The 6,382-nt window shown below is 47.1% G+C and overlaps 2 long non-coding RNA genes across 3 annotated transcripts in view; one reads left to right on the top strand and one right to left on the bottom strand.

Moving 5' to 3' along the window:
• LOC149975741 (uncharacterized) overlaps positions 1–6,382 on the bottom strand; it is a 105,224-nt gene that overhangs the window by 88,272 nt on the left and 10,570 nt on the right. The window lies entirely within an intron of this gene.
• The window catches only part of LOC118940400 (uncharacterized), a 38,715-nt gene continuing 38,329 nt past the window's right edge, over positions 5,997–6,382 (top strand). The window contains exon 1 of one of the 2 annotated variants that reach the window (XR_016487762.1): positions 5,997–6,314. This is a non-coding gene — a long non-coding RNA (uncharacterized LOC118940400). The remainder of the gene's footprint in view (positions 6,315–6,382) is intronic. The other variant, XR_005036961.2, reaches the window with a different exon arrangement.

Below are 6,382 nucleotides of genomic sequence, written 5' to 3'. Positions count from 1 at the left end.
ATGCTTTTCAACCGTTCGCTGCCTGCACCCGCACGCCTGACCAGCATCACCACTCTGGATGGTTCCGACCTTGAATATGTGGACATCTATAAGTACCTAGGTGTCTGGCTAGACTGTAAACTCTCCTTCCAGACTCATATCAAACATCTCCAATCGAAAATCAAATCAAGAGTCGGCTTTCTATTCCGCAACGAAGCCTCCTTCACTCACGCCGCCAAACTTACCCTAGTAAAACTGATTATCCTACCGATCCTCGACTTCGGCGATGTCATCTACAAAATTGCTTCCAACACTCTACTCAGCAAACTGGATGCAGTTTATCACAGTGCCATCCGTTTTGTCACTAAAGCACCTTATACCACCCACCACCGCTACTTGTATGCTCTAGTCGGCTGGCCCTCGCTACATATTCGTCGCCAGACCCACTGGCTCCAGGTCATCCACAAGTCCATGCTAGGTAAAGCTCCGCCTTATCTCAGTTCACTGGTCACGATGGCAACACCCATCCGTAGCACGTGCTCCAGCAGGTGTATCTCACTGATCATCCCTAAAGCCAACACCTCATTTGGCCGCCTTTCGTTTCAGTTCTCTGCTGCCTGTGACTGGAACAAATTGCAAAAATTGCTGAAGTTGGAGACTTTTATCTCCCTCACCAACTTCAAACATCTGCTATCCGAGCAACTAACCGATCTGAGCTGTACATAGTTTATCGGTAAACAGCCCACCCATTTTTACCTACCTCATCCCCATACTGTTTTTATTTATTTACTTTTCTGCTCTTTTGCACACCAATATCTCTACCTGTACATGACCATCTGATCATTTATCACTCCAGTGTTAATCTGCAAAATTGTAATTATTCGCCTACCTCCTCATGCCTTTTGCACACATTGTATATAGACTCCCCTTTTTTTCTACTGTGTTACTGACTTGTTAATTGTTTACTCCATGTGTAACTCTGTGTTGTCTGTTCACACTGCTGTGCTTTATCTTGGCCAGGTCGCAGTTGCATATGAGAACTTGTTCTCAACTAGCATACCTGGTTAAATAAAGGTGAAATAAAAAAAATTCGGTGCCCGAGCAAAACCCTAATTGGTGCTGAAAATCCACTATTTTCCATGCCTTGCTACGGGGTCCTTGAATGAGCTATCGGACAGAAACGTTGGGGTCCGTCTCTATGGGCCGAGCCGGTTTCAATGCACCTAGTCTTGCATCTCTGAGACTTTTCTAAATGTCATAATTTTCGTAATGGTCAAAATTAATTGAAGTCATTGCAAATGTACAAGGCTGTTTCTCGGTCCGAGAACCTTCTAGAGCCAAGTAACTCACCACGCACTATCGACCTGAGGTCTAGAACAGGTTTCTAAAGTTTCGGAACTCTAGGTCTGATGGTTCTTTAAAAGTTCCAACAAGGTTAACTAATGCAGGCAGTGTATGTCTCTACGCACCCCAATGTGTCCCTCCTTCCAAGTTGTGTGTGTGTGTGATTTAGTTTTTCTTTGAAATTTTATGGGAAAAATGACTGATTTACAGTTCATGGGGGTTGCCTAATCACACATATGAAGTTTTGGTTTTTGAACCCTTCGAAAAAGCCCCTGTGACACCAATTATGGCACTTCCGGTTGGCACAGGAAGCTATAAGTCAACACATATCCTCATTACGTTAAGAACTGAATGATTTACACAGGGTTGAATGCACTATTTCTATCAAACTGCAGGTAGGGTATGGATATACACTTTTAGGGTGATTTTAACCACTTCCGGTTGGTCCAGGAAGCTTTGAATCGACACAGGTAGACCTCATAGTGTCCTGATGGACTGTCATCGAAGACAGGTTCATAAGGCATTCATAACCCACATAGGCTTCAGGTTGACTTTAGAGGAGCAGGCAATGTATTCCTATGGGGAGAGATGTCATTGTAATCTGTGAGATCAAAAAATCCTGTTTTACTGTTAAGGGTTTATGCCACACGGTCAAGGTTAGGCTTGCACGGATCGGGAGGACCCGATCGGGAGGTCGGTAGGTCCGTCCCTGCCGCTCGGCCCGAAGCCGTCCGCAAATTTTACAAACGTTTTCGGACTTCTAGTAAGGGACCGTACATTTACAATATGGACTTTCTCACTAACCATACGGCAAATGTCAAAATGTTCCCTTAAGGTATGTTATGATCACACCACGTCTCGTTAATCATAAGGCATGCCCCCCCCGCCCCTCTTCTTACCAGAAAGATGCTTGTTTCTGTTGGCGCGATGCGTGAAGAAACCAGCTGGCTGTACCGACTCCGATAACGTGTCTCGAGTGAGCCATGTTTCCGTGAAGCAAAGAATGTTACAGTCTTATATGTCTCTCTGGAATGCTACCCTTGCTCGGATTTCATGAACCTTGTTGTCAAGAGACTGGACATTGGCGAGAAGTATGCTCGGGAGCGGTGCGCGATGTGCCCGTCTCCGGAGCCTGACCAGACGACCGCTTCCTCTGCCCCTTTTACGGTGACGTTGTTTTGGTTCGCCGGCTGGGATCCGATCCATTGTCCTGGGTGGTGGGCAAAACACAGGATCCGCTTCGGGAAAGTCTTATTCCTGGTCGTAATGATGGTGAGTTGACGTTGCTCTTATATCCAGTAGTTCCTCCCGACTGTATGTAATAAAACCTAAGATTACCTGGGGTACCAATGTAAGATTTACATGTAAAAACAAAATACTGCATAGTTTCCTAGTAATGCGAAGCGAGGCGGCCATCTCTGTCAGAACCGGAAGGTCCGAACTAGCATTCAGAGATCGTAGGATGCCCAACGTTAGCGCTCGGATTCCAAGTCTGTCGGAGAATGACAATGTGGAGGCCTTTCTTCTGACCTTGGAACGATCACCACAGGGACAGCGATGGCCTCAGGATGACTAGGAGGGATTCCTGGCTCCCCTGCTCACAGGCAAAGCACAGGCGGCGTACTACGACATTGAGGAAGGGGCTGCCGTGGATTACGCATGTTTGAAGGCAGAGATTCAGTCCCGCTATCAGCTGAACCCAGGAGACCGGCCTCAAAAGTTTCAGTCACTGAGGGGCCAGCTCTACCAACATATCCGTTGGGTAAGGGTATACCAAATGCTACCCCACAGCCAGAGTCAGCTTCCATACCCCTGCCGGGAAGACCACCCTGATTCTGGAAGATGTTCCCCAAATGAAGGTACCGGTGCTACTTGGGAGGGACTGCCCCCTGTTCAAGTTTCTGTTGAAGAAGGCACGGTGAGGGAGTGGCCCCAATAGAGAACGGAGACCAAACAACCCTAATCGCCAAGCACTGGCGCACTCAGAGCCCACCCAGAGGTGCACACCGCGTGGGAAGGGACAGGATGAAGCTAAGAAGGTGTGGCAAGGCAATCGGGACAAGGCGGGGAAAAGGAGACTCCCCTGATGACCGACTGAGGCACTTGTTCCAGGAAACCATGGAGGAGGACACCTGTAGGGGGTTGAAGAGCGACCCGGAGTGAGCCGGATCTAACCAGACCCCCGTCCTGAGTCAAGTCGACGAGCTCCAGATGGCACAGTTACACCAGGTTTTTCAGGAGTCATCGAGACACAGCACGCGGAGGGTGTTTGGCACGGAGTAATCAGACCCCGACCAGGAGCGCACCCTCACTCGCTCCAAGACACACAACTTTACCCTGTCGGAAGTGCTAATGGGCCAATTCGGAACTGCCCAACACTGGGACCCCGACCTTCGGTGGGCTATGCGGGGGGTGAAGAGGATAGATGGGAGGAGTATCGGCTCGGAAGGTGGCCAAACTTAGAGGGGCAGAACAGGAACTGTTAATGGTGCCTCGTTCATACAGAGATGTTGTGTTACACATGGCCCATACATATGTACTGGGGGTCACCTCGCCAAGGAGAAGACCACCGAATGGATGCGAGGGCATTTCTTTTGGCTGAGGATTACTCAATCTGTCACAAAGTATTGCAGATCTTGTGACACCTGCCAACCCACTGCTCCTAAGTGAACATACCATAACCCTCTTATCCCTTTCCCAATTATAGAGACCCCGTTTGAACGCATAGCCATGGACCTGATGGCATGGACATGAGTTAATCTTGGTGGTGGTGGACTTTGCAACAAAGTTCCCAGAGTCTATTCCCCTGAGGTTGATGGCAACGAAAGCCATTGCGAAAGAGATGTATCTCATGTCATCCCAAGTGGGACTCCTGGCCACAATCCATGACCAACCAGGGCACACCATTCATGTCCAGACTCTTGAAGGACCTGTGTCAGTTATACCGGGTCAAACAAATAAGGACCAGTGTGTACCACGTCCAAACGGATGGGTTGTGTGAATGCCTGAATAAAACCATCAATCGCATCCTACGCAGGGTGGAGGACCGGGATGGGACGAATTGGGATATGTTGTCGCCCCACCTCATGTTCGCGCTCCGGGATGTCCCCTAGGCGTCCATTGGCTTCTTGCCTTTCGAGCTGCTCTATATGTGGCCCTGTCGCGGCATCCTTGACTTGACCAAGTAGGCCTGGGAGAAGCAACCCTGCCTGTACCGTTCCCTCATTGAACACGTCACATTCATGAAGGACTGAATGGCAGCGATATGGCCGGTGGTGAGGGAAACTCAAGCCTGGTCGTACAATAGAAGGGCCCAGCCATGAAAGTTCCGCCCAGGTGATAAGGTACTCTACCTCATCCCCACACTGGAACACAGGACCCGGGCTCAGTGGCAGGGCCCATGTGTGGCAACAGAGCAAGTCTCCCCGGTCAACTAGTCAGCCAGGACGACAGCGCCCTTAGCAGATATACCACATTAGCCTGTTGAACGCATATTTGGAACGAGAGGCACAGGTGCTAATGAGGCAGATGAAGAGGAACGCCCACCAGAAAAGGTGCCTTTTGTCACCATTCTTACAACCTTGAAAATCTTCTACACCTGGCCTAGAGCGTGTTCTCAGCCAAGATAAACCAACATTATAAGTTCCCAGTAAGCCAACCTGGTTAGCCTGAAATGAAAGTTACGTCTAGCTTGGAGCACAACATTTAGACATTGTTTCATTCATGTTGATGTGGACAGAATCCATCTCGATCATAACATTCTCATGTGAAAGACCTTATAGTCTTATGTTCTTTAATGTGATAACAGAGGCTGTGGTCATGGAGTGTTGTGGTCTTCAAAGGCCCATTATCTGCTAGGAACATGGTAAATAAAGACAGTGGTGAAGTTAATGAATTAATTAATTTTAACTTAACAGGTTTTTGGTTTACTGGGAACTATTGAAAGATATATGTATATTTTGGCACAGAACACGCTGTTGCCTTACATTACAGTTACACCAGGTTGTTGGGGCCAGAACACGCTCTAGGCCAGGTATTGAATTTGCATCATACATCAGATAATACCGCTACTGCAAGTTAAACATAAATACTTTCTAAGGCGATTTTCAAAAATTCCAAGGACTGTTTACTCAGCGGCATTCTGCTGAATTACAAGGCAACATGACAGCATACATAACTCTATACGCCCTAGGGATTCATCCCAGAATCCGGGATCCTAAGATTTCCTTTGGAAAATAGTCATTTCCAACAAAACAGATGATACACCATTTCTGCAAAAGTAATTGAGGAAATACACATTCGCAACACTGATCATTATGATGTTACACTGACAATAGAGAGAGCACGGGATTGCCGTGTTGATAAGCAGTCTCTCAGTCACATGAAAGTTGCTATGTATAACTTTTCAGTTAAATGCCCGTTTTTACTAAAACTTATTAATGCCTTTATGAGCATAGTACGGGTGAACTAAAACATCATATTAACACAAAAACTAAGGACCTATGGCTCTATTGTCTATGGATTTGTTGTGAGTTGATACTCTGTATGTAAACAAAAGCATTTACAGTGCATTCGGAAAGTATTCGACCCCTTGACTTTTTCCACATTTTGCTATGTTAACCAAGTTGAATTCTTCCCAAAGGGTGGTTCCAGCTGTAATTCAGACAAAAACATGTTCTCACCATCACAAGTATATATACTCCACTCTGGACTTGCTATCCAAGCTCCAATTCACAAATTCAGTTGAAATGACCAGGAAACCATAATATTGACCAAAAACGTGCCTGGAGGGCAGTCATACACTTCAGGCTGTGCATGACTGCCGTATTCAGCTGTGAGAGGTGTGGATGGGTGGGGCAGGTACAGTAGCTGCAGAAAGAGTATAAAACAGAGCTGCAGAGGGCAGAGAGACACCACACTACTACTGAAGACCAGAAGACATCTTCCAGATAAACAGCCATCAATCAGACAGCATCGTCCAACTGTAAGAGGTATGTTTGTTTTCACTGAGAATCTTATTTGCAAAGGTGTATGGCAGGTGTGGCAAGAGTGGGCAGGT

This window comes from Oncorhynchus mykiss, chromosome 17 (genome assembly GCF_057628025.1).
Source record: "Oncorhynchus mykiss isolate SJ-2025 chromosome 17, ASM5762802v1, whole genome shotgun sequence".
Lineage (NCBI taxonomy): Eukaryota > Metazoa > Chordata > Actinopteri > Salmoniformes > Salmonidae > Oncorhynchus > Oncorhynchus mykiss.
Note: the sequence above shows the minus strand (reverse complement) of the source record. Positions and strands in the feature narration are given on the sequence as shown.